This window comes from Mesocricetus auratus, unplaced genomic scaffold, assembly GCF_017639785.1.
Source record: "Mesocricetus auratus isolate SY011 unplaced genomic scaffold, BCM_Maur_2.0 Super-Scaffold_100028, whole genome shotgun sequence".
NCBI classification, from domain to species: domain Eukaryota; kingdom Metazoa; phylum Chordata; class Mammalia; order Rodentia; family Cricetidae; genus Mesocricetus; species Mesocricetus auratus.
The window spans coordinates 21,389,163-21,400,046 of record NW_024429209.1 but is presented as its reverse complement, the minus strand read 5'-3'; the positions used below and the strand labels follow the sequence as shown (position 1 = coordinate 21,400,046).

General features: G+C 43.7%; 1 long non-coding RNA gene across 1 annotated transcript in view; it reads right to left on the bottom strand.

The window, feature by feature from the left end:
* Positions 1-924: 924 nt before the first annotated feature.
* LOC110341727 overlaps positions 925-10,884 on the bottom strand; it is a 99,069-nt gene continuing 89,109 nt past the window's right edge. The window contains exon 2 of the long non-coding RNA XR_002383708.2: positions 925-1,305. This is a non-coding gene — a long non-coding RNA (uncharacterized LOC110341727). The remainder of the gene's footprint in view (positions 1,306-10,884) is intronic.

Here is a 10,884-nt window from a genome sequence, read left to right as displayed (position 1 = left end):
TATACATAAATTATGATAAGGATATTTGTATACAAAATATCATAAATGGAAAGAAGACCTTACACAGTATGACAAAATGGAATATACAAATTATACAAGAAAGGAATACAACCTGATTATAAATAGGTTACAACGTACAAGAATCTATAACAGTGTAATTTGTCTATAGCTACTAATCACAGAGGTAAATCACAAGATAGTATGTTATTCTATCTGTATCCCATCCTAACCGTACCTTTCCCATCCATACCCTAAGCTTATCTGAAAGAGACACCAGAGTCTACACACCTCCTTCCCTACCCAACCCTAAGCAGCTGTAAATTATCCCTTAATGTCAACAGTAAGGAAAGGGGGTGTTGTATGCTAAGAGTTACTTCCTGCTGAAATGGGATGATGATACTCTCATGGGATCCTGTAGGAAGAAAATCTTTAGAGTAACAAAGGTCTCGAGTGGACTAGGCGTAGCATTTGTTCTTAGTCTCTCTTTGGTGGGAGATGCTGAAATGGGATGCCCCAAATTAGAGAATCACCTGTGACTAAATTACAGGAAACAAAAAGCAAAACTATCCAGTTTTCACAAGGCCCACTGTCGTCAGTAGAGGCCTCTTGTGAATTTCTTGTGTGTCTCTTTGGGGGAGATGCTTGACTGAAGTTCTATCTGAGGCTCTGGTCAGAGTGTAATAAGAAGGTGCACCATCTCAGCTAGCTAGTCTGGAGTTGTCTGGAGCAAAATAGTCCTAAACTGGTTTTAGGGTATCAGTTCAAAGGCATCAAGTTGGATCAAATAGGATCAGTGAAGTGGGGCCCCGTTTTCTTTCCAGAGAGTTCAAAGACTGCTGTTAGGAAATTCTTTGTTCGCTGTGGAGGACTTAGACATTAATATGAACACAGAAATTTATGCACACCAGGAAAAGCAACAATAAGGAAAATAATAAATGTGACGTATATTAGGCTTTCGGGGAAAGAACCGAGTTTAGACAAACGACAGTCCCTAGATTTTGTTTTCTTCTGTCTTGTATCAATTGGCTTCTTGATATAATACAGAAACTCTGAGTTTTATTTTAACAACATGCTTGGAGGAGAGGAGGAGAGCCAAATCCAGCTCCAAATCCAGGATTGGTTTGAGTGAGTTGGGACTAAAAGAGTGCTTGAAAGTAAAGAGAAACAGGTTTCATATAGAAATAATTCAAGAGTTTTCCACATGTCAGATTCTCCTTTGCTTGATGGTTCTTTTTGGATAGTTATCCTCTCTTCTTTAGGCATCCGAATATTCAGTGTCCTTTTGCTCTTTGGAGATGGGTTTTCCTGTTAAGACAAGAACAAAACACTCGTCACCTTTCCTTTGTGAGGTCTCCATGCAACTCATGGGATCTTACGTGGTGGATAACCTGTCATTCTTCTTCATTGAGTAAGATCTCTCCCTACAGACTATAGCCTGGAACTGAGAGCTAAGATCACCTTGCCTCCCCTGCATTGCTTTATATAACCGGGATAAATACTGATCTACTACCCAAGGCTCAAGAGATTACCTAGGCCTCCTCACTGACACCCACATTCAGGGAGTCTTGATCAGTCCCATGCTGGATTCCCAAGCATCAGTCTGGTTTTCAAGAGGTAATCCTTGTCAGGTCAGCTGTTTCTGGGGGTTAAACGAGCCCAGTCTTAATGCCTTTGGTCATCAGTCCTCCCTCTCTGTCGCTGGATTTCTTGAGTTCCGCTCCATTGTGTAATGTACCACATTTTCTCTATCCACTCTTCTGTTGAAGGGCATCTAGGTTGCTTCCAGGTTCCGGCTATTACAAATAATGCTGCTATAAAATAGTGGAACAGACATCCTTGTTGTATGAATGGGTCTTGTGTTAGGTTTATTCCCATTTTTCTGAGGAACCTCCATACTGATTTCCAAAGTGGCTGTACAAATTGGCACTCCCACCAGCAGTGGAGGAGTGTTCCCCTTTCACCACATCCTCTCCAGCATAAATTGTCGTTGGTGTTTTTGATTTTAGCCATTCTGACAGGAGTGAGATGGTATCTCAGAGTTGTTTTGATTTGCATTTCCTGAATGGCTAAGGATGTTGAGCACTTTCTCAAGTGCCTCTCAGCCATTTTAGACTCCTCTATTGAAAATTCTCTATTTAGTTCTGTAGCCCACTTTTTAATTGGATCCTTTGGTGTTTTGGAGACTTGCTTCTTGAGTTCTTTGTATATTTTAGAAATCAGCCCTCTGTCAGATGTGGGGTTAGTGCATAACTTTTCCCATTTTGTCAACTGCCTTTTTGTCTTGTTGACTGTGTCCTTTACCTTGTAGAAGCTTCTCAGTTTCAGGAGGTCCCATTTATTAATTGTTAATTTCAGTGTATGTACTTGTGTTCAGGAAGCAGTCTCCAGTACCAACTCATTCAAGGATACCACCTAATTTCTCCTCTAAGAGGTTCAGTGTGACTGGATTTATGTTGAGGTCTTTGATCCAATTGAATTTAAATTTTGTGCATGGCGATAGACATGGATCTATCTGCAGTCTCCTACATGTCAACATCCAGTTATGCCAGCACAATTTATTGAAGATGCTTTCTTTTTTCCATTGTATATTTTAGCTTCTTTGTCAAAAACCAAATGTACATACGTGTGTGTGGTTTAATACCAGGATTTTCAATTCAATTACATAGTTCTACCTGCCTTTTTTGTGCCAATGCCAAGCTGTTTTCAGCATTATAACTCTATAATAGAGTCAGAGATGGTGATGCCTCCGGATGTTGCTTTGTTGATCATGGTTGGTTTGGCTATCCTGGGTCTTTTGTTTTTCCATGTAAAGTTGAGAATTGTTCTTTCAAGGTCTGTGAAGAATTGTACTGGTATTTTAATGGGTATTGCACTGAATCTGTAGATTGCTTCTGGCAGGATTGCCATTTTTACTACATTGATTCTACCTATCCAAGAGCATGGAAGTTCTTTCCATTTTCTGAGGGCTTCTTTAATTTCTTTCTTTAAAGATTCAATGTTCCTGCGATACAGGTCTTTCACTTGTTTAGTTAGCATTACCCCAAGGTATTTTATGTTGTTTGTGGAAATTGTAAAGGGTGATGTTTCTCTGATTTCTCTCCCAACCCTTTTATCGTCTGTATATAGTAGGGCTACTGATTTTCTTGAGTTGATCTTGTAGCCTGCCACTTTGCTGAAGGTGTTAATCAGCTCTAAGAGTTCCCTGGTAGAGTTCTTTGGGTCATTTATGTAAACTATCATATCAATCTGCTTTTGTTGCCGTATGGCTCTGGCTAGAACTTCAAGTACAATATTGAAAAGGAATGGAGAGAGTGGACAGCCTTGTCTTGTTCCTGATTTTAGAGGAATTGCGTTGAGTTTCTCTACATTTAGTTTGATGTTGGCTGTTGGTTTGCTGTATATAGCTTTTATTATGTTTAGGTATGTTCCTGTTATCCCAGATCTCTCCAAGACCTTTATCATGAAGGGGTGTTGGATTTTGTCAAATGCTTTTTCAGCATCTCATGAGATGATCATGTGATTTTTGTTTTTCAGCTTGTTTATATGGTGGATTACGTTGATGGATTTTCGTATGTTGAACTATCCCTGCATCCCTGGGACGAAACCTACTTGATCGTGTTGAATGATTGTTTTGATGTGTTCTTGGATCCGATTCGCCAGCATTTTATTGAGTATTTTTGCATCAATGTTCATGAGGGATATTGGTCTGAAGTTCTCTTTCTTAGTTGTGTTTTTCTGTGGCTTGGGGATCAAGGTTATCGAAGCCTCGTAGAAAGAGTTTGGCAAAGACCCTTCTGCTTCTATTGCATAGAATACTTTGAGAAGAATTGGTATAAGCTGTTCTTTGAATTTCTGGTAGAATTCTGCACTGAGGCCATCTGGACCTGGGCTTTTTTTGGTTGGGAGACTTTTGATGACTGCTTCTATTTCCATAGGGGTTATAGGTCTATTTAAATTGCTTATCTGTTCTTGATTTAATTTTGGCAAGTGATAGCTATCCAGGAAGTCGTCCATTTCCTTTAAATTTTCGAGTTTTGTGGAGTACAGGTTTTCAAAGTATGACCTGATGATTCTCTGGATTTCCTCAGAGTCCGTTGTTATGTCCCCCTTTTCATTTCTGATTTTGTTAATTTGCATGTTCCCACTCTGCAGTTTGGTACATTTGGACAAAGGTTTGTCTATCTTGTTAATTTTCTCAAAGAACCAACTCTTCGTTGCATTGATACTTTGTATTGTTTTCCTAGTTTCTACTTTATTGATTTCAGTCCTTAATTTGATTATTTCCTGGCATCTACTTCTCCTGGGGGAGTTTGCTTCTTTGTGTTCTAGAGCTTTCAGCTCTGCTGTTAATTCTGTAGTATAACTATTCTCCAGTTTCTTCATGTGGGCACTTAGCGCTATGAACTTCCCTCGTAGACCTGCTTTCAAAGTGTCCTATAAGTTTGGGTATGTTGTGTCTTCATTCTCATTGAATTCTAGGAAGTCTTTAATTTCTTTTTTATTTCTTCTTTGACCCAGGAATGGTGCAGTTGTGCATTATTCAATTTCCATGAGTTTGTAGGGTTTCTGCAATTTGTGTTGTTGTTGAGTTCTAATTTTAATGCACGGTAGTTTGATAAGATGCATGGAGTTATTCCAATTTGTTTGTAGCTGCTGAGGTTTGATATGTTGCTAAGTATATGGTCGATATTTGAGAAGGTTCCATGTGGTGGTGAGAAGAAAGTATATTCTTTTTTATGTGGATGAAATGTTCTATAGATGTCTGTTAATCCCAGTTGGGTCATTACTTCTATTAGACCCTTTGCTTCTTTGTTGAGTTTCTGTCTGGTATTCCTGTATAGTGGTGAGAGTGGGGTGTTGAAATCTCCCACTATAAGTGTGTGGGGCTTTATATGTGATTTAAGTTTTAGTAATGTTTCTTTTACAAACGTGGATTCCTTTGTATTTCGGGCATAGATGTTCAAGACAGAAACTTCATCTTGGGGGATTTCACCTGTGATGAGTATGTAATGGCCTCCTTCATCTCTTTTGATTGATTTTATTTTAAAGTTTAATTTGTTAGATATTAGGATTGCTACCCTTGCTTGTTTCTTGGGTCCATTTGATTGAAAAATCTTTTCCCAACCTTTAACTCTCAGGCAATGTCTGTCTTTGAGGCTGAGGTGTGTTTCTTGTATGCAGAAGAAGGATGGGTTCTGTCTTTGAATCCATTCTGTTAGTCTGTGTCTTTTTATGGGTGAGTTAAGGCCATTAATGTTGAGGGATATTAATGGCCATTGATTGCTCATTCTTCTTTGATTTGGAATGGTTGTTGTTGGTGGAATTATGTGTGGAATTCCACCCCTTTTTTTCTTTTGGCTGTTGGTAAAGTGGGATTATCTAATGCCTATGTTTTTCTGGTTGTAGTTAACTTCCTTGGGTTGGAGTTTTCCTTGCAGAACTTTCTATATTGCTGGGTAAGTGGATACATTTTGCTTGAATCTAGTTTTGTCATGGAATATCTTGTTTTCTCCATCTATAGTGATTGAGAGCTTTGCCAGGTCTAGTAGTCTGGGCTGCCATCCATGGTCTCTTAGTTTTGGTAGAATATCTATCAAGAACCTTCTGGCTTTCAGAGTTTCCATGGAGAAGTCAGGTGTAATTCTGATAGGTTTGCTTTTATGTTACTTGGCCTTTTTTCCTTAGCTGCTCTTAATATTCTTTATTTATTCTGTATATTTGAGGTCTTGATTTTTTATGTGGCAAGGGGACTTTTTTGTGATCCACTCTATTTGGTGTTCTGTAAGCTTCTTGTAACTTCATTGGCATGTCTTTCTTTAGGTTGGGAAAGTTTTCTTCTATGGTTTTGTTAAATATGCTTTCTGCCCCTTTGAGGTGGTTTTCTCCACCTTCTTCTATACCTATTATTCTTAGTTTTGGGCTTTTCATGGTGTCCCATATTTCCTGGATGTTTTTTGTTAAGGATTTGTTGGACTTAAGATTTTCTTTGGTTGATGAACCCATTTCTTCTAGTATATCTTCAACACCTGAGATTCTCTCCTCCATCTCTTGTATTCTGTTGGTAATGCTTGTATCGGTAGTACCTGACTGTTTGCCCAGCTTTTCTATTTCCAGCCTTTCTTCAGATTGTGTTTTTTTTATTGTCTCTATTTCAGTTTTCAACCCTTGCATGGTTTGAATTGTTTCTTGCAATTTTCGGTTTATCTTTTTGTACATTTGTTGCATTTTATGAATTTTTTGGTTTGTTCTTTCTTCCATTTCTTGCATTTTTGGTTTGTTTTTTCTTCCATTTCTTGCATTTTTTGGTTTGCTTTTTCGTCCATTTCTTTGAGGAATTTTCCTATATCCTCTTTTAGGGCCTCTGTCATTTTCATGAAGTTGTTTCTAAGGTCATTCTCTTCTGCTTCAATTGCATTGGAATGTTGGAGTCTTGCTTGCTGGGGCAATTTTATCATCCCAATGGGAATGAGGCTAAGAGACAAACTTTTGCTTTTGTTTCCTTGTTTGAGAATATTTTATCAAAGGTAAAATTATATAGGGTGCTAGATGGGCTATGCACAAAACGCTGACAGGACGCTTCAGGGGTGCACACTCCGCTCTCCATGCTGGACACGATCCTTCCAGGCCCAGCCTTCGCTCTCAGATCAAGTTGGAACCCCGCAGTGAGTGGACTGTCATAGCCTTGACCACTTCCTCCGGTCTCCCTTGGTCTCCCCGACACGTCCTGCCACCTGGAGCTGTTGCCGGGGACAGCATTGTCCCCACAGTGTCTGGTGGCTCCTGTTTCAGGAATGACAAGAACAGCCAAGTCCTTTCCTCAGGACCCAGCATGGGCTTCAGAAGCTGATAACGCCCCGAGTCTGCATTTGATGCTTGAAGCAGAGGTTTCGGTGTCCCCGGGGTCATGTTCCCGGCTGTCATCCTGGAAATATTTCTGGAGGCCTCACCCGGGGACTTTTATTGTGTCCTCCCGGATTGCTGCCTGTGTGCAACTGGGATTGGCTTGCTTCCCACAATGCAATCTTGCCTCTACCATAGAGCTTACCTCTGTTAACACTGTGGGTGGGTCCTCTGTCACTAGGACTCAGGCTGTTGGTGACTGTGGACGTGGATGTCTGCAAAGGCTGGGGGTTACAGTGAGCCAGGTCACACAGGAGCCACCACCTCCACAGCACTGGAGGCCTTAAGAGGGTGCCTGGTTCAAATCTCAGCTGTGCCTCTTAGGGCGAGTTCTTCTCCTCTCTGAGCTATGGGTTCCCCCTGAAGACATAGCACACATAAATGAAATAACTGACAGACGTATGGTTGCTGGTCTGGGCAGTGTGCCCTGCCAACCTTCCACAGTTCCCTGTGCCCTGTTCTTGACCTCAAGGTTGGGATTCCTTCTCAGAAGCACCGCTATGTCTGCTGGCTTTAAGAAGGTGCTGTCAGGGGTGTGGGACATTTCCCTCTTGCACAGGCCTGAATGCTAGCTCCAAAACAAAGTCTCCTTGTTGGTCTAGGGCTCGGTGGCCAGCCTCGCTCAGTCTCCACCCGTGTCAGGCGACCTCCATGTGCCAGCCAGGAGACAGCAGGACCCCTTTCTGCTAAGTCTTCTTTAGCTTAGAACAGTGCTTGCTGGTGTGCTGCTGTTCCCTCCAAACCGAAACCTACCTCAGTTTATAAGCAAGAATTGATTGCTGAGGGAGAGGAGACTCTCTGGTGGGGTTGCCTGCTAGCTGTACAGAGAGCTCACAGATTCAGCTTTCCCGATCCGTCACGATGCTGCCGTAGGCTTTTTTTACTAATGTAGCTGCCTAAGCCGCCTATGATCCTGAGACCCCAGTAAAGATGCCTCCAACTTGACTGCTCTTGACATCACTTTGGAGACACAGCCCTGGGTGTTTGGGAGTTTCCACAGAAACTCAGGGAGCCACGCTGAGCTTGTGGCTAGGGTACCCAGCTTTAAAAAGGTGGGGGAACAGAAAGAGAGCGAAAGACCCACACTTACCCCCCTCTGCTTCCCAGATACAAAGCGGCAGTCCTACCCTGCCTCCCCCCACCCCCCCACCCCCGCCTTCCACTCCCCACCTAATGGGCTGAACTCAAACAGTGAGCCAAGACGAACCCTTTCTTTTTAATATTTCTAAAATAGTCTGTCAAGTATTTTGCCACAGCAACAAGAAAAGTTCCCAATGCACCAATCTAAACTCAGATGGGAGTCACTCTCCCATCATTCCCTGTCCGGGATGAATAGGTATCTTCACAACTCTCCAGGAATCCTAACACAACAAAGGCCCCTCTCCCCAGTCACTTGCTGCAACCCTGTGGGCCTAATGACAATTTCCCCAAGTCTGTTTCTCACAGCCATGGAGCTAGGAACGCACTTCTGTGTTGGGAACATCTTGGGGTGTGGCTAAGTGGACAGACTTCAGGGATACATCTGTCCAAGTTGAAAAGTGACATGGACATCAGAGTACTGGAAGGAAGGGGGACAGGGACAAACAACAAACAAACAAACAAACAAAAAAACCCGGCAGTGTTAGCTTGCCATTTCCCTTAGGGAAACTGTGCATCAGAAGGTTGCTGGGTTCCCTCTTGTGGCCACCTCTGGTATTGCTGCAGAGACTCACTGTATCTAGACAGACTCAAAACTCTTTTGAGGATTTCTTTGTCTAAACTTCATTTCGGTGTAACATGTTATTAAAAAAATATCTACCCATGACTGTGCTCTGATGTCCGGCTACTTCTGGCCTCTGAGCACACGCTGGCACCTCTCAGGTTCTGAGAGCCTGGCTCCTGCCTGCCCCACAGAGTGGACAGGGCCTGACCAGATGAGGGCACCAGAAAAGACAGGGGATCTGGGCAGGCATGAATCTCAGACATTCGATTGATACACAACTGCTCGGCATAAGTGTGTCCCATGCAGCATTTAAGACACATTTACAATAGAAACAAAAATCTAATTATTTGAGCTTCAAATCTAACTTGGTGCTGTATAGCAGGAGTCCACCCTTCCTGAATCTGGGCCAAGATCACACCATCATCTCATGGTCTCTCATCTTTGTCATCTCCCCTAGAAATGACACCATGATTCTGTCTCAATCTCGCTACAGGCATTTGCTGCCCTCCCTCACAAACTCCAGGTATAAATGGGGTAGGAGAGACCACACATCAGAGGAGGCATCGCCGGTGATTGCCCAGGGCAGCTGGAGCCTCTCTCAAGCTTAGAGGTCAAAGTGGCAAGGTCATGACCCTGCTGGGGAGAGGAAGGACAGGAGGAAGGCCTATGAAGTGGAGTCTCAGTTCCTAATCAGAGACAAGCCCCAGTGACTCACTGTTACTTCATTTCTGCTTCGAGGGCTGGCCCGGGCCTTGATGTCAATGGCCATGGAGAGAACACAGTCCAGTGCTGTCGCAGTGCCCAGAGGAGTCACTCACACCCCTGGGGGACTTGGGTAAACACATGACCTGGCTTACTTACTGATTCCTTCTGTAGGTGAAATTGTGGTGTGGTTTTATGAGGGACCTTGTTTAGATTTAAGGGCAAGACAGGAAGCTCAGGGTCTGGCCCCAATTAAACATGGCCTCTGTGTTGTTCTGTACACCCTTGCCCTGGATGTCTTGGAAACACATTATCTCTCCAGGTGACGTTGGCGTCGTTGGGCATGTCAGAGACTCTTGGCTGTCAGGCAGCAGTAAATGTAAGGAAGAAACCAGACGGTCTTTCTCTTCTTCTCTCACCTTCTCAGCTGTTTCTTTGTCATCCTCCCTCTCCCTGAGTTGCTTGCACAGTTGAGCATCCGTCCTTGGTCCCATGGGGCCTCTAAGCTGCCTATGGATCGGGGCCCGTAGTATAAGAAATTTCCCCCACAGCCTTGGGCATTCGAACTCTTGGCCCCTAGCTGTGCTACTGTTTGGGAGTTTAAGAGGTGCAGCCTTGCTGGAGGCAGAACATCACTACAGCAGGGCCTGAGAGCTTGATGGCTCAGGGTTGTGGGAAACCCTGCACAGACACCCTGAAGGGGGGGGAGAAGGTACAGAGTCAATGACACAGATGCTGGGAGTCAGCTGGGCAGCAAAAGCTGACTTGTTTGTTGTGCAAATCAGGCGCCTTGTGTACCCCCTGTACACCCCCCCTCCCAAGGACACATTGGCTCAGGCCCCTGACTTTGGTTATCCATTCCTCATTGGCATCTCAGGTCAGGTGTCTCTGCACCAGCAGTCTCTGAGCGTAGCGGCAGGCCTTGGGTTGACTCAGGGAGGAGATGCCTGCCAGGCGTGCTCATACGGGCTGGCTTGGGCAGGGAGATGACTGTGGCTTCGGTAGGCTGCATGGCAGTTTTTCGTACAGCTCAGTGCTCCTGGTTTGTTCTCTTTACTTCACTCCTTTGGTTCAAGATGTGAGCTCTCAACTTCCTGTGTCTGCTGAGCTTCCTCCTTTCCGTGACAGACTCTGTCCCTCTGAACCGCAGGTCACAATAAAGCCTCCTGCCATGGAATATTATTTTAAGATGTGTTAACATTCGTTTATACTGTGGGATATTTGCTCAATGATACAAAGATGTGATGTGTTTGTTTAACTCTATGAAGCTGTGTTACCTTGCCTGCCTAAAACACCTGACTGGTCTAATAAAGAGCTGAATGGTCAATAGCAAGGCAGGAGGGAGAAATGGGTGGGGTTGGCAGGCAGAGAGAATAAATGGGAGCAGAAATCTAGGGAAGAGAGCACGAAGAGAGGAAAGGAGGAGAGGGGGAATGCCAGGGAAAAAAAGACATGTACAATAAAGAAAGGTAGTCCAGTCTCCACCCATGGGCAAGCCTCACTTACCCTGGCCTGAGCAGAACCACCGGAGACCTGAGGACTGCACACAGCAGATCCAAATCCCACACCGACAGGATTCA